The sequence below is a fragment of the Salarias fasciatus genome, chromosome 10 (genome assembly GCF_902148845.1).
Source record: "Salarias fasciatus chromosome 10, fSalaFa1.1, whole genome shotgun sequence".
Taxonomy (NCBI): Eukaryota; Metazoa; Chordata; class Actinopteri; order Blenniiformes; family Blenniidae; genus Salarias; species Salarias fasciatus.
In genome coordinates, this window is record NC_043754.1 from 15,150,270 (window position 1) to 15,173,586 (window position 23,317).

Here is a 23,317-nt window from a genome sequence, read left to right on the forward strand (position 1 = left end):
ACAATTAGAATCAGTAGCCTTTAATATAAATTAGCTAATACTCCCTTCTTAAATCATGAACGAAAAAAAGTCTATTTCTAAAAGCTACAATAGAATTAGGTGTTCTTAATCTCTTTAAACTGTATCAAATGTTGAAATTAATCAGGGTATAACAAACCTTCCTTTGTCCACTTGTCATGAAGAAATAACTCATTTTTTTTAGTGATCATTAAAAAATATATAAGCAATGAGTCATTCAACTGGCTTATGAAGGGTTAATTCATCTGCCTGAGGGTTAATAAGAATAAATCACAGGACGCGGATTCACTTCTGACACCTGTCAGTGAGTTCACGCTGTCAACAGCCTCCTCAGCCGCCCTATCTCATTACAGCTCGCAATTTGCAACGCAAAAAAAAAAAAAAAAAAAAAAAAGAACAGCCACAGTCAGCAGTAACTTGTAAAACATACCAGATGTTACAATATGATAATCTCATGCTCTCCAAAGTAATTCTCAGCAGCTTTAAATACCTGGCAGGGCTGTTTCCTGGCAGAAGAAGCGATGTCCAATCAAGACGCGTTTGTTTACATACCACAAAGCTCTGCAGTCAGGAGGGGACATGATCATTCACTGTATGTGGTTTATTTATGGATCACACATGTGTTTCAGGAGTGTTAGTTTCATGAAATTAGAGAAACTATCAAGCTCCCTCGTGATGCCGGTGCTTTGAAATCGATATGTAGCTGTCACACCTTTGTAGTCAGGAGCAAAAAAAAAAAAAAAAATCCATGTGTAATTAGTTTGCTGAAAATATACTCTTAAAGTCTCCCAGAGCATTTTAGCCAGCACTGAAAGTCATAGTGCTTCACTTTCTCCTCCTTGTTGGCAGGTTAAAACACTCATGGGTGTAATTGCAGCAGGGTTTGCTTTGAAGATTATACCTGCTTATGCAGAGCTGTCTGAGCAGACATGTGTGAAAGCGATGATCTTGACAGGGAGATGTGCCGCAGCTTTCCTCGGCTGCCGCGCAGCCATCAGCCGAGTAGTCAAATTCTAGCCGCAGAGATGGAACAAGATTTTTCTTTTTGGCAGCTTTGAGAGCTTTTGTCGGAGAGCTCCTGACAAATTCAGGTGTGCTTAAGTACCACTTCATCCTCACTTTTTAGACACGGTTCTTCCTGCTGCGTTAGAGAGTTCCTGTCTGGGGACAACATCAACATCAATTATCTTCAGCTTTCTTTGCTGGAGACACTTTGAGAACACTTCATATGGGATCAGATGCTTCATTTCGTAATTTCACAAAGTGGAAAAAATGTAATCTGAAATTTGCTGTAATCTTTTGGGCATTGTGACGCTGTGCGTTGAGGACAAATTGGATTGTTTGGCAATATTGGGAGAAAAAAAAAATCTCTGCTTAGTTAAATGTAGTTGTGTAATTACACTTTCTCTCTCTGCAGATTGAGTAGATGCTAGTTTTCCTCCCAGATGATGCAGTTGTACCTGTGCAATATTGACAAATTTCCCATGATTTCCCTCAAGACAACTCACACATGAGTCCAATTCCTTAGATGTGGAAATCTGAAGAACTTTAAGTTTTCAGTTGTTGCACAGACTCTTGATGCTGACTTGTGCTGCCCTGTTCAGGCAAACTCTTCAGGGATGTCTAACTGCGATGCCTCTGTGTGCCCCCAGAACAATTCTTTTTACAAAGTCCCATTAGAACACGAGGCTCGGTCCCGCCTCCCTCACCTCAGCTCTTTGACTTTGGGTCCTCTGTCAGAACCACTGCGACTGGATTTGAAGATGTGTTTTGCTCTTTCTTCAACCTTCTACTGGTGCTGGATGTTGATAGTGGAAGGGACAACTGCCAAGTCAATAATGTAAAAATTTGTGAAGTAATATTTTTTTCACGACCATTACTGAGAGGGGGTATCTAAGTATCCTGAGGTAAGGAATATGACAACTATCCTACTGTATATCTATTTTTGATAAGCCACTTTCATAAAAACTGGAAAAAAGTTTTTATTTCAAAGAAATGCCATCTTGTAACACTTTTGTTATTACGTTATTTGCTTTATAACATTGAAATGGGCACAACTATCACATGTTGGCAGGTATTATGTTGTTGTGGCATGACGACAATGTCATGTTCTAAGAAAGATAGTTGAGATATTTTCACCATGTAAACTTTTACTAAAGTCTGAATTCTGGCGGTGATCTCCAGTTTTTTTTTAGGAATTTTGACAAAAAACACATTAAGGCGTACAGATGCATCTCCAATTTGATGTTACGATTAAGAGACAGCTCACTTAAGTTCACCAGGCGTTAAAATACACGACACCCCAGAGAAACCTTAGCTCCTGCCTGGTGGTTATGAACTCATGTTGACTGGAAAAATGTAAAAGCGGTCAGTCCGTCTGCTCTGTGAGTCTCTCTAGCATGAGATACAGCATCCAGAGAAAGCATATTGAAAGACTTGCCTTGGATAGCAGTGAGGACGACGCACCGGGAGGAGCAGGCAGACCCAGAGGAGAGCGAAGACAGCGAGGCGGGAGATCTCTGCCAGGAACAGGCTCAAGTCACCGCAGGCTGGAAGAAACACTGCACAGACTCTATAGAGATATCACAATGTTGAAATGCAGCCTGTGTGTGCTGTCGTTATCAATATTCTAAAATGCTGAAATGTTAATTTGTTCAATTCTATGAGTTCAGTTTGAAAAAAAAAAAAGCTGTCAATTTCTTTTTATCCCCCCAAAAAATTCAGTCTGCAAACCTTCTTCAACAGAATTGAGACCTTTGTCTGCTTGGCAAAATTGAGTCTCCTCTGCATTCTGGTCTTTTTCCAGATATATCCTGATATATTCAGACTCTGGAAGAAAATGTCTTTCACTCTGAGTGACATGGCTGCTTTTTCTACCCAGGCTTAATCTTTATAACAGAGGTGTATTGTGTTTAAATAGGGTCCCTGCCTCGAATAAATTGTTTTTTTGTTTTTTTTGACTAACATAGTAGTTTTCTTCCGTTTTCTTTTCAGATTCTTATCATGTTATCAATCCAGTCTTTGAAAATTGCACATGTTTATCATATGCAGTGCACAGCACAGTCGCTGTTGAAATATTCCCTTCAAAAAGGTAAAAGAAATAAAAATCCAGGTACTCTGGTCAGATGATGATGAAAGTTAATAAGATTTATCAAATACAAGGATTTTATTTTTCTCATTGTTGTATTTACTGCTTAACCATCTCTCAACACCACAGTAGATGTTTTTGTCATGGTTCTTACTTGAGTCTACATTTGAGTCCTCATTTTTGTGCTTTATCTCCCTCTTTTTTCTCTTAAACTCTTCCCACGAGGCCGAGGCAGCAGGACCACAGCCAGCAGAACGCTGCATTGTCAGCACATCAATGAAAACATTACTTTCATTAGGCCCCATTATATCACCACAGACATCCTTGTTAAAATGTCATTTGCTAATTCCTTACAGCGCTCGTTTCCACCCAGCTGTCCCTGCAGGATTAACATGTCCTTTAAAGGGATGTTAAAAAAAAAAAAAAAAACAAACAAACCCAAACAAACACAAAGTTGATTAGGGAAAGTAAACAACGAGAGGCAGATACAGTTTGTTCATTGACTGCATATCAGCGGTTGTTATATCCAGCTGATGTGTGAATACAGGAGACAACAAAGTGCTGCTACCTGTGCTCCTGTATATTCATCATGTTTTCGTGGTTTTTCCACTGATCAGTTTCCTTCAACATGATCTTCTATTTCTGCCGATGTTTTGCAGAGCGACAGTCAGCTGATCTGTGTATTCAGCTTGAATCATTTTTATTGTAAATAGCCTAAATATACACGTGTAATTGGTCTGAATGCACAAGCGAGGACAAGACGGGCATGTCAGAATTATTTATAATTACACTTGTTAGACTGAGGTTGTGTTATGCTTTGGTACATAACGTAGGTGGGCTGAATACACTGATGATGAACATGTGTGACACTCTCTGTGAATAGCGAGATGTGGGCCAACTGGGTCTGAAAACGCAGCACGTTAAAGGAAACCAACACACCGTAACACATTTAATGTGGGATTTTCTACATGGAAATCGACATTTTGTTGTAGAATAGAGTAAAATCTGACCAGAGGCTCTGAAGCAATCATTTCTAAATATGGCCCAGCCCACCAGTGGGGTCTGAGGGAAGGCCTCGCAAAGGATGAAAATGATTTTCTCAGGAGATCGCTGTTCCAGCCAGTGACATGAGAAAACACTGAGACCTGAGCTGAGGGGTTAGTGTTGCGGGTAACAACTTTATTGTTTATGGAGCAGCATCGAAACCAAACTGTGAGAATGGATTTTCAGGAACATGAACGGTGAAGGCTGCAGAGTTCATGCGGCCTGAAATATGAATTTGCAGCCAATCCCAGCTGAACATAAGAAAAACGTTGTTGCTGTTCAGCATTGCCAAAAATAGCCTATTTTTTACAATCACACCTTTTTTTTTTGTAATATCAACTTGTTCAAACTTTCTAAAAAGATATTTGATAGCAATGTAACCATTCGGGTGAATTGGTATTTAAAGTTCTTTGTGTTGTGTTTGTTTTTGGCTGGCTGAGTGTAAAAACACTGACGGTAATAGCCATTACAGCAGAGGGCACATTACATGAGTGAACCAAGTGACAACCTGTCCTGGAGTTGTGACTTTTTGCTTAATATCTTTCCTGTCATCCTCATCTCGGCGCGTGAGGAAAGAATTTAAATGATCACAGAAAGCAGATGAGCTTCTCAACAGCCGGATCTCAGAATTTGAAATTAGCCGAAAAATCATTAAAAGAAAATGAACGCAGTGTCGTGCAAAAGGGATACTACTCGCTACCACTTTATAGATTATTTATCAGCTGCTTTATGGACATGGAGTTGCCTCAGCAGCGTTGCTTTCGCTCAAAGGAAACATTACACGAGAACATTTTAGAATTAAGGCCGCTCTACAACACTGCACACAAAAACCTTTGAAGTTGAGACTCAACTTGAGAATAATTCACGTAATTTAAGCACTGCTTTAAAAAGTGGAAATAGCTCTGAAATCAAATAATTAGCGCCTCACATTTCCTTCTTTACAACTGTAGTGAACTAAATTTGTCTACTGCGGGTTTTAGGCTGCTTCTTGTGGATCTGCCGGCTTTTCAAGTATCTCAGTGTGTCTGTATTAAGCCCAACGTGTCTGCTCTTCCCCGCCTACGAAGCACACAGTAGACTGCTGCGTATAAAGGCACTCTCTTTCTGGATGGCTGCCTATTGAAGTGGGATAAGCCAGAAGCCTCAGTAGTTCCAAATAGGTTTGGGCCAGTGCCACAGCAAAGCACATTTCTGTGTCTGCAGGAGCCTGTTTGCAGCGTATTGTTATTGCTATTTTGGAGTTTTACCTAAAACTGAAACATACTATGTGGCTGTTTTGCATCATCTGCTGGAAACTTGGAAAGATGTGTCGTTTTCTCAGGAAAAGAAAAAAAAAAGGAATCAAAGTCGCATGCATCTGGAATAAGTAAAGCACACGGATTTGCCTCTGTGACACCATGAAGTCAACAGACCAGAATAGAGCGAAAGTTGGTTCAGTTGTTTTATAGTTTACAGAAGCATGATGTGAAAACCTAAAACATGAATGACACTAGTATTTAGGATGGATTTTATAGTGAATTGCACAGAATTTAGCAAAATATATGATCTTTCTATCCTTGAGGATTTTGGAATACTAATACAGAAGTCGGTCCAAATTTAAAGGTTTGTATCAGAAAGTTATGTTTACCTTGCTAAATTGTTTGAAGTAGTTGTTTAAATGCATAATAATTTCCTAAAAATAATAATTTCCTAAAATTATTATCTATGGAGGTTGTTTATGTTGCGTGCCTGGGTGCAAGAGCGAAAGGAGAGGTTCATATTGTCAAATAGATCCCAATTTGTGTTTGTTTTTCTCATTCTTTAGCTTGTATTTTACTTCCATTTATCACGCATAGTACTTGATATGACTGTGTTGGTGGGCGCCTGAACTGATACGAGCAAGCTGTTTTGCATAAAACTGCATAACATTTTTTTTTTTAAGCATTGAATTGACTTTCTTGGATTATCCCTGACCGTGAAGGTAGTGCACAGGGTGCATGAAAAGTTCTGTTACTCCAAGTTAACATGAACACTTTGTTGAATTGAAGGCTATACATTAAGTCTCAGCCCCCTTCAGTTTCTTGCTGTTGCTGTTTGATCAATGTTGTCCTGTACTTTATGTTATACTGGCATAAGTCACAATGTGTTATCCTCTGTTTACTATGAAGTGCTGAACTCTGTCCAATGCATAGTAGCTTCTAAGTGCAGCAACAGCATTCCACAAACAGCTTTATAAAAAAAAAAAAAAAAAAATATCCTCACAGTGCACTGACTTGTCCTTGTAAATATGCTATGCAATGAAAAGATGACACAAAGCAAGTCTGAGTGTGTGAGTATGCAGGATGACTGTGCACATCATGTTTGGGTTGGATTAAAGACGGGGGGACTTGGAATATGTAGCAAGTTCTTATATTCCTTTTACTGAATGTCAATAACTTTGTTAAGCTCTTTCATTTTCTTCACACAAAAACTGCAAATGTGAACAAACTAAACATCAAGTTTTGATGGTCGGCATTCAACGTAATGGTGTTTTGAAAAAATGCTGACATCCAATTTTTGGGAATACATTTTTGGCAGCTATTATTTGGTTAGGGCTGCTTCATTCAGTCTGTCCTTGAACTTCAGAGCAATGAATCACATTTATCATCACATGCAACAGGTAAAGCAAATGAAATTCAAAAGAAAATTCATCCGTCTATCTCACGTACCTGCTTCATCCGAGGGTTGAGTGGCCAGTGTTGTCTAGAATTTGCAATGTGAGGATTCACCCCAGCAGGTGGCCAGTCGGTCGCTCAATCAACTACAGATGATTCAGAGGAAGCAGTTCAATGAGCACATGTGTTTTTTTTTTTTTTGGACTGCGGAAGGAAAAACAACATCTGTAATTCAATCAAACTGCATATTGATAAACTTACGCCAAACTGCCAGTCCCACTCTTCATTCAAAAATTCACTGTAGTTGCCGAAAGCTTCATAATATCACATTTCACAGTGTTTCACCGGGGAAAGCTCATGTGAATGTCAACCCGTTCTTTGCATTATTCATGTGTAATAGGTGCGTACGTTTACAGCCATCATCGAAATGCTTTTCACTCACACGCATAGTATATTTAGACAGGCACTAGAGGCACATTGTGTTTAAACTGTGTCACTTAGATGTTTTTCCACCTGCAGTTGCAGAAATGGAAGGTATTTGTTATACATGGTATGCTGTGGGGGATAATGGATGCAATTTGCTTGGCAATTATTGCAAATGGCTCTTGACAGGAACATTAGATATAAGTCGAAAAAGTAAATGCAATGTTTTCATCATTGGCCCACATCTGCTCTAAGTACTGAAATATGCAGTTTAATCGTCTGTGGCATTGTGAGACAGAATCAAGAGGCGAGACTTGACAAACAACCCCACTGCCTCTGCTGCTAAAAGGAGAGAGAAACTTGCTGTTTTCTAGTGATTTAGCAGCGATCACTTATCCCTGCCTCAGAAGACAGACTAAAAGATAAACAAAACACAGCAATCCTCTGTATAAACCCCCCCTGTTATTATGGGGAGGAGAGGGATCGCTGTCTGAGTGGCTGCAGAGGTTTCATTCATATTCCCTCTGCTCTGCTCCAGAGCCCAGCATGCAGAGGCTCAGTGCCTTCCTGATGTCGCCGCTGAGCGATTTCTGACTGAACTGTAGTATTGTGTCCTCACACAGAGACGCCACACAATGGCACAAGACAACATATCAATTATCTCCCGACCAGCTTGGGAGGATCAGACTCAGGAGAGCAGAAACAAAACATACAGGAGGAAGTGTTTCGTTGGTGTCCAACTGAGGGAGAAAAATAAAAAGCGGTGGTGCTTCTTGAAAAAAGACCGTCAGAAGAAGTACAACATGCAAACTGTGGAGATTCAAGGGTATAGGTATGGCTTTTAGTCGTGGGTCCAGTTTCCCACAGGGACTGCCAGCAGTGGGAATTGAACCTGCAAACTTGTGAGCCCCAGTCCCCGTCTTTTATTTCTAAGAGTCAACCATCCTTTCAATACAGCAACGTACAAACACACCTGGAACCGATAATCACACCATTTTGGTGCCATTAGATTAGCAGGTATGATCAAACAACACATATCTGTGAAGATAATTAAATAATAATGAAATAGCAATTACTTTTGCATAGATCATCCATGCACATGATTTCTATTCCGAATATGACAGGGGTCTTCCATAAGATAGCAATTTTTTTGAATTGCATCATAGATTAACCCGGGTCTTTGAGTCTTACTTGAATCTATAATCCCCAAAATGATTAGCGAAGGCAGTTACTTTGATGGAATAATTCCAGTCATCTTCTATTTAGTCAGTTTTACACTTTGCAAGGTAATCTTTGGAGCAGATTAAACCCTCTGACAGCCATCTTTTCCCCCTAGGCCTAATGTTTCACACACCTACTAATAAAGCACTCAAAATATGTGTGGTGTTAAAATATTAAGCCTAAGGTGTTCTTTAGAGATATTATAACACTTAAATCCAACATAAGTTAAATTAGTTAGTTCAGTTAGTTAATTAGTTTAAATTATTTTTTTTGTTTTGTCTTTTGCTTCACACATAGGAAATATCCTTTTGCTTTCTTTGTGTATCTATGAGTGCATTCCATACATGGCAGATGTAAACAGAAAATAAAGAAAAGATGGAACAAGATGATAAGAAAAGGTATTTGTGAAATGTGGTATGTGTGTGTGTGACATTGAGAACATGAAAACATGAGATAATGGAATAACAGCAACACACTCTTCATGTAAGGCCTCAGATAACGTTCCTTTAGTGGAGATGCAATGCATGCTAGGCTGATCTATGACTGTGCAATGCTCTTAGATCTGTTTGATTGTCTCTGTGATGGACTGGAAATCCGTTGGAGGTAAACCATGCATTTTATTTATTCAGTCAGCTGGAATTGACCTCAGCTTTGATCGAGTAGATATGGAAAAGAATTGATTTATGCACCTGACCTGAGGCAGAATTTGTAAATATTATCTTACGGTGGTATCGAGCCGTGATGTACTCTTTGCATGAAAAATCATTGCTCTGCAGCAACACGTTGCATTTTTACTGCATTTTGGAATGAGTTTCTGTAAAAAAAAAAAAAAAGAAAAAAATCACAAGAACTTATAAAAGAAATAATTTTGACTCAAATTGACAATAGCCTACAACAAACCAAAAATATTATTTTGCCTATTTAGCCTTTTTTTAAACACAAAAAATGTGTGAAATCCAAATATTTGTCACAGTTTCAACAAATAACATCTTGACTCATAATTTGATTTCATAATATACGAACGGCACTTTTCACATGCATTATCATAATATTCAGCTCTAATACCCATCATTATTAGTCATATCTCCGCCACAATGACAGTAATTTATCGGCTACATTAGCCATAAACAGGCAACGTAAACCTGTGACATATATTTATGGCCCTGCCAGTGGTATTTTTTCACTAATGGCTCCTAATAGCTGACAAATTACTGACAAATTTCCATCAGAAGAGGCAGGGGTGTCACTAGGTTTTCAGTTCAGGGGGGGCTCACGCCTAGTAGATGCACAGGATGCCAGTGAACATATATCTACATGTTGGTAGCATTGTACCAATAAACTAATTACTCCCACAGCTATGGACCTATAAAAACTCTGACATGATTGGTACATGACACCAAATCTGTGATCATTACTTGCATCGCTTCCAGCTCCTGCCTCTACTCAGTGTTTCTTGCCAGTGATCATGAAAACATTTTTAAAAAAAGCCTCTTCATCATGTGGTCTAAACCAGCAGGACTGAGAAGATATCATGACCTTTATGTGGAATTCATTTTCACTGAGAACAGCTACAGAAGACCAGGATGTGTGGAGAGTCTTCAGCTGGTAGGAGATGAAGCCACCAAGTTAAAGCAGCTCCTCATTACCAAGAACCAGAGTTCAGAGACTAAACAAAGGAAAGAGTGAGGAATATATCAGCCTGAAAACAGGAATGGTGAATTTTGGCTGTAACTTCAAAAACAGCCCAGAGAGCTTCTTATGTAAGTGGTGGAAGAGGATCTTAGTCTATTTGTCATCCATCACTCCAAGAATAGAGAAACTGTGTAGTGAGCAACAGGCTCACCTTCTCGCTACTTTAACCTGTTAGTGATGTGAGTGACTGAGTTGTGAGTGATAAGACTAGTTATATATATTTACTGGATGACTCTGTTTGTCAGTTTTATGCCAATTATTCAAAGAAGTGGCGGTAAATGTAGAACCACTTCGGAAGGTTTTGAGCTGTTTGTTCAATAAACTATTTTCATCAGGACTGAGTCAGTGTTCATACTGTTTGTAGTAACTTGAAGATGAAGGAAACACTCTGCTATGAATCTTCAGAACTCTATATTTTATTAACAAGTGCTGCACAGAACATCTCACAGCTCACATTACCTGGCTAACTTCCTAACGTCCTGCAGCCTGCTGTAACTCCAGAACCCCACTGGAACATATCAGTTGACCTTTGCCCTCCCTGACTAGAACATAACATCCACATTACAGCACTGGTCATGTTCTGAAAGCTGTAAAAGCTGTAAATTTAAAATTCCAAATGCTTTAGAGTGAAAATCTAGCTTCAATAAGACTTTGCCTGTGTTTAAAATTATAGAAAGTGTATTGACATTACTTCATTTTAAATTAGTAAAGTTCATTTCTACAACACAGATCTTAAATACTGAGGTTTGAACGTTCAAAAAGCAGCTGCATGTAAGGTCACCAGGAAAACCTGGACTGGATTTTCAGTGACGTGGCCGCTCTCTATATGAACAAGTGGAATGGATTCACGGTAGGGCTCTCTATTGCTCTGACTCTACAAACTGAGGGAAAACTAACAGATTATTGATCATATTAAGTAAAACAATGATCGATTATATGATCATTCATTTAAAATCCTATTCCAACCGCTTTTTGTAGAAAAGAAACTTCAGCCCCCACAACAGGCCGAACGGCACCACTGAGAAGAGACCGGGTTTTCTTTTTCTTTCTACTTCGCCAGCAGCTCTTGTGATAAAGGCATCACTGCCACATTTCCCACTAATGATCTGGTGGCATGTCACATCGGGAGCGCACAGACACGGGCTCCACTGCACTGGTGTGGGCTTATTTTTCACCTACAGAAGTCTAACAGAAGCCCTACATTATATTAACCGCAAACTAAAAGCAGCAAGTCATAGATGTCCTATCACCAAATGTTTTCATGCATTTGTACCAATTGTAGAGCCAGGTATCGAAAGCTGCCATCAGATGCTTGATCTCATCTAGCTCTTTGATCAACCATTTTCCAATGTACATCAGCAAACTGCTAATTTTAGAGTTTCTTCCCATTTAGCACCGACACACTCGGTCTGGATCATTTTCAGCAGAACAGCACCGCTGTTGTTTGTTCGCATAGCTTCAAATGGTTGTTTACCGTCTTCTGACAAGTGAGCTGTTGTGGAAATCGGTGTGCAAATAATGGCTATTCTACCCAAGAAGAACGACAGATACAGCATTTGCTTGAACAGCGAATTATGTTCACTTTCCGCAGCAAAGCGTGGCCTGGCGTGACTCCTCTCCAGACTGCCAAAAGCAAAAAAAAAAAAAAAAAAAAAACATTTTTTGGATGACTTGGTGGTGAAAATGTTGTATCTGAATCACCATCACTGTGGTTAAATATTTTCAGGGTGGGACTGTGTTTTGGCCAGGTGAGCTTCACATATGAGAGGAGTCACCCCGATATCGTTCAGGCAGGCAGGTAGTGCGAGCAGCCTCAATCTGCTTACAGTCACAAGCTGCGAGGAATCATGAGCAGCAAAGCAGCGCCTCTAGACTTAGAGAAACCTTTTTTCACTGGCGGTCTGTGAATGCACCAGCTCTGCCTGCATCGGGACAGCCGCCACGTTGCCATGCCGCAGTGCAATTAGCAGCCATGTGTGACACCGCTGGTGACTAAACCAGAGTGACTGCAATCAAAAAAATTAATGATTCGGTTACCTAAATGCAAAGAAACTATTTGCTTTGTGTTTTTTTTCCCCTAATTTGTGGTGCAATCAGATAAATGTTTCAGTCTTGTTTGAAATCTTCTCAAGGTGCATTCCACTCAATGACGTGCTCATGCTAAACGGCATCACATCAGATTCAAACTCTCTGTCAAGATTTTTTATTTTGGTTTGGGTTTTTTTTTTTGTTTTTAACTTTAATGGAAAGGAAAAAAGCCATTGGGGGAAAAAAAAAAAACCATTTTGCCATTTCCCATCCTTAATTACCCTGCTTGGTGCTGGTTGTACAACAGGTTGTACAGCAGCATGGGGTCTGAAAAACGAAAGTGGCACCACTGTTAAAGAGCATTGTCACAAATGAAAGCAGTGTTAAATATAAGAACACTCTCACAGCTACATCCTGTTGCCTCAAAAATCAACACCAATCAATCAAAAATCAATCAATCAATTTTGACACTAAAATTTGCTGTGTTCCTGCATAACTGATGATTGCAGCTGGATGTCCAGCGTTCACTGTCGCTTTTAAGTGCAGTGGTGGTTTAGAGGTTGGACTTGACTTAGACTTTGGTTATGAGGTTCAAATCAAACACTTAATGGATTAATACCGAGCAAGGGGTTTAATTCCCAGCAGCTTTCCCAAGAGGGATCAATAAAGTACTGTATATTTGATATGTATTTATGTGCTCATGAGCTGGCTGCCAGCTGTGTCTGTTGCTGTAGGGAGCACAACGAATTTACATCTGCAACATCATTAGTAATCAATTAAAAGACCAAACATATGACCGGAAATGGAACATGATCAGACTCTATCTTCAGGTTTTAGCGATGATTTAAAACATTTATTTCACTTCTGAACGACCCCCGATTGACCTCTACAGTCTATGGAGTCTATAATCCCCTGAACCAGAAATTCCCAAACCTGCTTTAATGTCTTGTTTGTCACCTGTGTGCTGTAATCACCCTGCAGTAGCGAGGGACTGTCGTTTCAGCCACGAGGAGAAGCGGACGCTGCTGCAGGCTTCTCCGGCTCTTCTTGTTTCATCGCTGTGCTGTTTCAGTTGTGACGAACGAGGAGCTGCTGACAGATTCCTCGCGGAAGGCGCTCATATGCGTGGCTGTGCCAACACTCCTAATGATGAGCGCATCAGTCATGTTTGTTTTCCTGAGTGTTCGCAGCGTGTCCACGCGCCACACAAAGCTAGAGCGGAGCAGCTCTTTGTGTATTTAGCTGTCACTGGCTGGGTTTTCACTTGCAGTGAGTGATACATGGAGTGTGGGAGTGCTGTACGTATTTGTATGTTTCCACATAATAATCAAAATCAGCACACCTTTTGTGAAATGTTAATGAGAGACACACCTTTTACATTTCCATAGAAGAACTTTTTGATGTCCATGAAGGTTGAAGGTCAAAGCTGACCATGTATTTTAATTTAATTCGATGTTAGTTAAACAATTACATTTTAGTCTTTCGAGGAATTTTAACTACAAGTAACTTCTAAAGGAAATCCACGAATTCAACTGTCTTTGAAAGATTCTCCTTTTCTATCTAAAGTGTGAGTTAACTTCATTAAAGCTGGAGCTCTCTCAGGGTTCACCAACAATAATCCTCTCAGAAAAAGAAATATCCTGCAGCTTTTTCATTCAAACAAAACCAGAGTCTTTCCACATTAGCTGCCTAAATCTCATCCGGACGCTAATCCAGCTTTTACCCAGACTGTTTATTTGCCAGAATACGACTGAGATTTAGATGTCCAAGTCACGTTGTTGAAAATGGTGTAATTAAATTTTCACTTAATCCCCCCCAAAAAATCCCTCTAACAACACATGTTGCTAATTTTTGGCGCAGTGACTATTTACAGTGGGATTTAGATGCTGCTAACATTATTACTTTATTACTAATCCCACTTGACTAGGTTTGAGGATACCGATAGCTTTAATCCAAATTCCGGTTTTGTCAGAAAACATTCTTGAATACTTATTTTTGAAGTTGATTATATCCTTGACAAGTATTATTGCTTATATGTTTGGAAAGATTTACATTTTAACCATGTTCTTTCCAGATGCTGCACACAAAAAAAATTCCGACGTTTTTAGCGATCACTTTTAATCTGATGTTCATCTCACGGCTCCAGAGGGATTAACAGCCTAAAATAATGCTGCAGTTACACATATAATATGTAACATCAGCTTGAATATTTGTTTCAATAATCGAATGCTGTGGTCATTTTTAGACATTTACACCAAATAGCTGCAGATCTTTTCACCCCTGCAGTAACATATGATCTTCACTCTTATGTTGATGTTCTGCTGGCTGGTGTACAACATTTAAAGAGCAAAATGACAATTCAACAACATCAAAATATAATTAATTTTATTGATTTAATAATTAATTTGAAAAATTGTGTTGAGTCAAGCACATTCATCCATTGCAAAAAAAATATATATTTAGATTTTTTTTAATTTAATATTTTATTGTGATTTGGTGTTTATATTCTAAATTTCACAACTACACCAATGATTAATGATCTATTATTCTTTAAGTCGATCTGTTACACTTATCTATCGATTTATCTATCGAATCTTATCACACTGACGTGACCATGATCGATTTGTTCAAACGTGGTCTTTTCTTGGATTATGGTGAGCTTTTAGTTACAGTATTAGTAGACAAATGCATCAAAACCCACACATTTGTTACATCATAGTGCGCGCACACACACACACACACACACACACACACACACACACACACTTTCTCTCTCTCTCTCTCTCCTCTCCTCTCTCTCGTTCTCTCTCTCTCTCTCTCTCTCTCTCTATTTGCAAGTCATATTTGACCCGGGTCTGCCTCCCAGTGGGGTTGGTGCTGGGTGTTTTTCAACCTTGTTAGTCAGAAGGAGATTCATCCCGATGAGCCTGCTGAGGCAGTTTGAGCTGCGCTGGTCTTCACACACTGCTGCGGCACACACACACACACAGAGGAAGACGGCCAGAACCTTTCATCCTAAACAACACCTTGGTTAAATGTCTTCATTGTACATCTGCCTATTAATAACTTCTTGACAGTCTCCACAGGGTTAATACCTTTAAGTAGATATTTCAGCAGACTTGTCCCTTTTCTCTATTTTTCCTTAAGATGTTTTTTTTTTTTTGGTAATGTAAAATCTGTGTCTGTCCGCGGCGGTTCACTTTCAAGCACTGTTTCATCCTGAAGAGGGAAGTGCTGTTTCAAGTTTAATTTTGCACAAATTACAGGCTTTTGGATGGCACACGAATAGAAAGAAAATGATTTAATTACTGTTTTGCTGCAGCTCGTTTGAAACAGTGGAAACGTGATACCAACAGACGAAGCTTCTGTGCGGAGCTCAGGCCCAACATGGACACTTTCCCAGATTATTCACTCAGCCTTTTTCTGATTCCTGATTGTGATTAGCCAGGGTCTTGGGTAATATTTACATCACAGAAGCTCTGAATGACTGAATACTGAGTCCATATTATATCGCTCTGCTGCGTCACATCAAATCGAAGCGTAGTGCTGAAAATGATCTTCGTCTCTCTTAATTTGTTTGACTTTTATCTTCACTCTCAGCCGTGTGGAGGACACCTCTCTAGAGAAAGCAGTTGGTCAGTTTACAGCTTTGGCTTTGCAATGAAACTCCACAAGTGTTTCATCCTGCATCGCTTATCAGAACAACATGTTAATTTATTAAAAACAGCCTCTCATTGTGACTGTCAGTGTCTATTACTCCACAGTTTTCGATGCTGAATTAAATTCCCGTAAAATAAATGTATGCATATAAATTCACCCGTATCGCCTGACGTTCAAAATCAATCTTTTATAATTCTCTATATTTGCATTTTCTGAATAAAAATACTATGAAATGTGGTGTAAAATTATATTAGAACATCCATCGACCACCTTCTGTCTCCGGTTTCACAAGCCGGAGGTTAGGTTCCGGTTAGGTCTCATAGTTTCTTAAGGTGGAAAATATCTATATGGTCAAATTCACCGTCCAGTTTGAAGCACCTGTTTGCTGATGGAAACAACCACGATGTGCTGCATGCTGTTGCCAAGCAACATATTCACCAACTGAGTGACTGCACAATTACGTGTTTAAATTACTTTAATTCCGTTTGTGAACTGTTCTTTTTTTTTTTTTTTAAATGAAAAAACGAACCACTGGAAAACCCATTTTGACTCTATATTTGAGCCACACTGGATATTGTAATGGTTGCTTCGAAAACAAGCTCGTTCCCATTGGATTGGTCATCTGGTCGTTGGATTGTCGCAGTGAAATAGTCTATGATAAATGAAAGCCATCAACAATATTGGCAAAAGTTATCTTTGTTATTATCATTTTGAAAAGCAAAACACAAATCATACCAGGATCACATGAATCCACCGTTAACCCAAGGCTCAAAATTGACTCCAGGAGCCGGTGACCCCGAACACGACAAGTGGTCAAAGATAAATGGATGATAAATCTATTGATCTTGGAAATGAACCCTTTCATTTACATTTTTTTCTCTGAAGAATGGTCAGACTGTGCATTGAGTCACTTCTACCATTTTAAAAGACAACTTTGAATTTCAATAGCTCATCAGGCACTTCTTCGATTTTATTGTGTGTTCATTAGCTCCCCTGTGACCGAGGCTCATCGCATGCAGTCACAGTAAACATGGGTAGTATTTATATTTGTTCTTCTGCAGAGTGTTTTCACAGAGATCTTTGTGATTTTGCCAGAAACTAAATGCAATAGAAATAGATGAAATACTCACCCTATAATCAGTTTTCAAAAATTGCTGATTATCTACATGAAACTGGCGGTTTTAATCACCAGTAGCTTACGACCAGTAACTGCTAAGGTCAGGAAACAACCTGCTGATTGTTTACTGTGAGGCTCATCTTACAAATGTTTCACACAGATGCATCGAATGGTCGTACTGCAAAAGTCAAACAATGGACGTAAAGGTTTCTTCCTCCATTTTCTGGCAGATCAAGATTTGTCTGCAGCAACAGGAAAGCAGGGTTAGGTTTGAATAGATGATGACACTAAAAGCAGACGAGGCCATTTTCAGTGCGATGCTGTGACGTCTTTTACGGTCTTGGCCGTCCTGTTTAAATGCCTGTTGGAAATTTGTGTCAAAGAGCTTGTAAAGTCAGATGTGTGGTATTTATTTGCCTTTTAAAAGATCAGATGGCACAAAGTGAAAATGAGTGGAGCCTGCGTTTAACCACAGGCACCATTTCATGTCTGACTTTTGGAGTTTCAAGCAGGAGGTGAGAGAAAAAGTTACCACAGAGATAATTGGGCGGTGAAATGGAATTTGCCAAGCGTTGGAATGTTCATCCGCTAATAGGGAACATGAGCAGGGATGAGACGGCTGTGAGGTGGGTTAGGTGTGTGTTCGGTGGCCTGGCCGATACTGACATTTGCTTTTAAGTCTGGTTGACTGAAATGAACCACGGATTCCTTGTGGTGATTTATATCCTGGATACAACTGACGTTATTTACCCGTAACAAATATCTTATGTTTCCGTTTGTTTCCATGCTGTGTTTAGCCGAGCGTGCGCTGGAAAAGCTCCCTTGGTGCACTGAAAGCTGCTCTCACCACGTTATCATACCTCACACCTGCCATTGAAATGTCTTATGACAGGCATCAATCCAAATGTCGAAGAGGTGTGATTGCGTCTGTCTTTCAATGACAGATATGTCACCTTTACTTCTTTTAAAGGCTAATCCACTCACTGTTTCTGATGCCAGTCACTCAACCAGCCCTGGAAGCACACATTCTTTATTACCGTTTTTATAAAATATAGATTATCCGGCGCGTTATACAGTTCACACCCGGTTTATTTTCCCATAGTCCCTGTAATCTTGTCACTCAGCTGTTTGTATCAATCAAACGCTTTATGTCCTAAACTCAGTAATAACATATGTATCGACAGCTCGAAGCCCCGCACTGCCACAACAGCGCTCAATTGTATTACAGGCAGACAGAATAAATGAATGCAGCCTCCGTCAGTCCGCGCTCACAGCTGCTGCTGACAGCTCTGTGAAGACAGCCTCCATGTGGTCTGTCCTCTGTGATGAGGCATCTGAGATTACACAGAAATGACACCGAAATCAGCTGCAGATAAGCAGCTCCTGCTGTTTCAACAAACAATTCTCAACAGTTTTTGAGGCGCATGCATGCGATCGTTGATTGGTCTGATCATCTGAAGATATGAGCCGTTTTTTTTGGGGGGGGATACCGTTTCTTTTCTGTTCATTTATGTGTTTCTAGACATTTCTTGTTTACCTGGTTGACTGCTACTGAGTCCTGTTGGTAAGAATCTTAAAACCTGAAAATTTGTGAAAAATTATGTATTTTTATTTTTTTTTTTAAGTTAACTGATAGGTTAATCAGTACTTTTTACTTGAGTTTAAGTGCTTTCACAGGATGAAAAACGTTAAACAACTATGATTGCTAACGTCCACATTCTCCCATGATGCCAGCCATATCAAACATGATGAAATAATAGTGCAACAAATGGATGTAGGTATTGTTTATGAAGGACTTCTATATTTACTTCACATGTTGACACAAGCTGTGGTGACATGGACCAAAAGCAATCGGATTGATTGGTAAAACTATATTAATTGGATTGGTATAGGGGCTGTGTCTGCTGCGCCGGAAACTCGTCATTCACACGTGGCTGGAGGAAGCGGTATAATCCTGCATTTGAACCAGTGAGAGTCGATGTAAATGGCACAGTGTGTTGTCTCTTCCTGATCAGACTTGTAACTTAGATCATGTTTTGTTTGTGTTGCATTTTCAAAAGAATTTCACAAGGGAACAACACAATAAAAAAGTTGAGCTAACAAATGATTGCATTCAATTTGAACAAACAGACAAACAAATAAATTATAATGACAAGCTTAGTTGGATTGTGGACATGTGTGGTTCAATTAAAACTGAAGTTCATTGAGCCTAAAAAGTCATATGGAGGGTAATTTTTTCTCCATTAGCAGTAGTAAATAATATAGAGTTCAGAAATGACACTGAACTAATATCCCTGTGGTGCAGTTATATTATCATTCTGAAAAACCAATAAACGAAAACACAGATGTTTTTCTCATTGCAACGTTTGTCAAACCAGCAGAAACTTGATTCACCAGAATCCTACTGGCTCTTTATTTAAGATTAAGATGAGAGCATCATCTCTCTGCTGCTGCACATAACCCAGGTAAGCAGACGAGTTGTACTTTATTTAGTTTTTAGCAGAATGATTGGATTTGTCACAATCACTAGACAGTTTGGAGATGGCAGCTGGATAAATCTATTGGTAAGCGTGAAGTCAGGAATGTGACGTCTCACGTTGACTTCATGAGTTTCATCCTCAAGTCGCCGCCTCAGATCAGCCGTGCGGATGCTGCTGAAATGATCGAGACTGTTGGCTCCAAAGGGTTTGTATTCAGCATCACTGTCAGATAATATCAGTATCAGATTGAGATTGCTCACCAGAATGTTTCCCATTTGCTGCACTTGCCACAGAGGCAGATATGATGCCTTGAAGTGCAATCATGTTGTGGTCTCAGCTGGATAAAGGACGATTCCTTACCTTCTGTTGTGATTCTTGGGAAATTGAAGCAGGCATCAACAGGATGGTAATCATCTGTGTGATCAGATTCTCTTACCTCACTGATAGTTGGCTCCAGGAGCTCCTATTTCGTTCTCTCACACCTCTTTCTGTCACTCTGACACTGACAGAGAGAGAATTGATGGCGTCCCTCAGTGTAACCATGTTTCCAGTAATGGTCATGGATTGGTGAAGCGTGTTGAGCACAGAAAAAGACCCTGCCTTTAATGTACTCATGCATTAGCCCAGCTCGATGTGGGGTGAAAACTTGTCACTTACATACTGCTGTCATTTTTCACACACTAGAATTTTCACTCTCCAACCAAAACTTCTCTTGCAGACTGACGTGACAGGTGTGTGTTCCTGAAGATTATACACCACAACTTCACATTTTTACCACTCCGGTGGTCTCAAACCGGTCACGTGGTGTTATGGTGGTAATAACTCCTGCCTCAGACTGCAAATCACAGCTGTGTGTGTGTGTGTGGTGCAATTTCATTGTATGGGTGTATGCTGGGCTACAACAGAACTATAACAGAAGCTATAACAGAACTGCAGACTGAATGCGTTTGTAGAATTATTGCATTGACAACAAGGCTTGTCTATGAGGAGGTATCCAGTGCAAGTCTGCCACATAGTGTGTTTTGAAGTGCGGTGTGTGATTATTGCTCAAGTCAGAAGTATATCTTTGGTTCGATGCCATGCATGATAGTCTTTCCTACTCTGGTTTGCATGTTCTCTGAATTTGTTGGTGGGTTTTTGCCTGTTTCTTTCCAAGGTCAAAAGAACACATTGTCATTCTTGGTAATGAATGCAGTTTATGTCTGTGATGGACTGGTGACCTTTCCAGGGTTATTCCTGACTTATGTTACAGTCAGCTACGATTGGCAAGAACCCAACTGGACAAAGCAGTGCAGAAGATGGGTAGATACTTACAGTCAGAGGCTTTTGTGCCTGAGCAGAGTTGAAGAACAAAATGACCAAAGTTTTAAAAGTTATCAACAGCCACCTATTCATCCCTTTATCTAGCTACTATACCCAATACCCCCAAAAATCCTTGCTTTATCACTGTAGTCATGTCTGAAAGAGTCAAATGTTCAGTTTCAGCTTTTCCCTTCAAAGACTTTATACTTTCTTTGTGTTTTTTTTATACCAACATAAGCAATTTTAAAACTATTGCATATATGGTTAATCAAAATAGTAATCAGCTGGTTACCTGACACTCAACATTGTTGGTATTTTGCAGTTTTCGCTGGCAGAAAGAGACCCGGGGGAATCAAAAGATGCAGCAAGAATAATTTTTACAATATATTTAATTCGATTTTTTTCTTACAAAACAATTCCCTCATAAACCAGAACACACAAAATGCATAAAGAAAACTGTACAGTCAGTTTTTGTCATGTTCGAACGTGTTCTAAACATGAACAATGTTATCTACAACAGTGGTTCCTATCAATGTCTATCACACCAAGCGGTTCAGCTCTGCAGCCCCTTGCTCGAGGGTTAAAGGAGAGGTACGGAAATAGTCGTGTGACACTGAAGGTAGATCCAACAAACAACGTGAGCTAGCCAATAATGTGGATATATCAGCAAGCGCAGGTGCAGTCTCTTAGTTCTTGCTCTCCTTGGCTCTAGTAGCGATGTCTTGCTGCTGAATCGACCGTTTAAGAGAGAAGCTGACGGACGTGACGATGAGAGGGCAGAAACGTGACTTTTTCACAAGCAACTGTAAACTGTGTGTGAGTGTGAGAGATCACTGAGAGGTCAATGGTAATCACATTGAAGGTCTACTTTCATTACATGCATGTCTCAGGGCGGTCGAATACTGGAGGTTTCTTGCTTTGAGCCGTCGGGTTTGGATGAGATTGTGACTTTAGAAAGCATCAGAGCCCAAAATCTTTTTTTTTTTTCTTCTTTCAATAAGACAAAAAAACTAAAATACCAATCCACCAAATTCCCACTGAAAAATCATGAATGTATGTCAGATATATATCTTTCTCCTCAGTGCAACAGTGGTCTAGGAAACATTACCAACAACATTGAGTCTTTGCCTTCGCCAGGCAGGCTTTTCATGCCGGAGATATTTTCATGGCAGATTAGCAGCAAATAGTCACAATCAAGATCAATCTTCTGCGTTTACTCTTTTCTTCCCTTACACGGCCAGGGGGCTACACCCTACCCTACACCTTGCATCGCATCGGGGAGTTACAGGCACAACTACGTTATGAGGAGAGGATGAATAATATTTAATTTGGGTCGTTGTGTGCGGGGAAAGAAAACACACGGGCAGATACAGTATACTCCATTCACAAGACTCCATTTGGGATTTACACTAGGTCACTTTTCCTATGGGGACTCGTGCGAAACACGCTGAAGCTCGGACTTTGACATCTTCGTCTGCGGAGATAAATGTGACTTTAATCTTTCTTTCTTTTCTTTTTTTCCTCAGATATGCTCGATCCACCAATAGAAGCCAGCAGCTGCACAATCCAAAAGGCTGTGAGCATTGATAGTGTGACGAAAAATATATTGGTTTTCTCTTCTGCATTACAAAATATTTTCTCTCTTCATGATGTACTGGTGTCGATACTTAAGTTTGAAAATGCATACTATGATTTCATAACACTTATGAGCCTCAAGCAACAACAACAACAACAACAAAAAAGCATCTTGATCTGCACAGGAAGTAAACGGTCCAAAGTACTTTGCAACAAATTGAAATGTCACTAAAACATCTCGTGTTTTACCTGTCACAACTGAGCTGAAGTCACTGGTATAACACAGTTCACAAGAAATTATTCAAACATTTTATTTTTGATCTATCATTGCTTGAGGCTCATTGTGTATCTTCAGTACTTGCTGTTGTTATATTATGCTGGTGATAGAGGTTTATTTTACAACAGGTTTACAGGCTGCAACTTTCCCAACAGGATGATTCCTCGGCTGTGAACCAGGTTGATATTTTAAAAAATATTTTGCTGTTCTTGATACAAACAAATGGAAAGATAGAATAAAAGAGGTCAGTTTTTTACGTCGCCGCTGCATTGTACGAGCTGAGCGTTAACGTGCAGCCGGGCACTTAAAAGACATTATGGGTTCCAGTAAATTCTGAAAGTATTATTACATCTGCACAAAAGCTGCAGCTCTGCTAATGGATCATTATTATAATAATGATTAGTGCTAGTGGGGGAAAAAAGAAAAAAAGAAAAACATGAGGCAGTTTGAGCACGTGCTGAAATTCGGATATTTTCTTGCAGAAAGAGTTGCTGGTGTTTGTTCGGTTGCTGCCTCCAGAGGGATGTTTTCAAAAGTAGGTATACTATTTTTGTGTAGCTGTATTAACCACACGCTCGCTTTTGTCGTCATTCACTGAGGCTGATATATATTCCTAGAATATGTAATGGTATTGCTGAGGTCTGTCAAATTGCATCCCTACTTTTGAAAGCAGCTGCTCAGCTTTCGTATGCAGAAACATTTTTCCGAAGCAGTTATTTTCCTTGATGTTGACCTAATAAACCTGTATTTTATCTTACA

The 23,317-nt window shown here is 39.6% G+C and overlaps 1 long non-coding RNA gene across 1 annotated transcript; it reads right to left on the minus strand.

Annotated features, from left to right (window-relative positions):
• Positions 1 to 3,248: 3,248 nt before the first annotated feature.
• On the minus strand, positions 3,249 to 22,735 carry LOC115395224 (uncharacterized). Its single transcript, XR_003932258.1, has 3 exons — positions 22,589 to 22,735; positions 7,567 to 7,569; positions 3,249 to 3,259 (listed from the first exon to the last, which is right to left on the minus strand). It is a non-coding gene; the product is annotated as an uncharacterized LOC115395224 (long non-coding RNA).
• Positions 22,736 to 23,317: the final 582 nt, after the last annotated feature.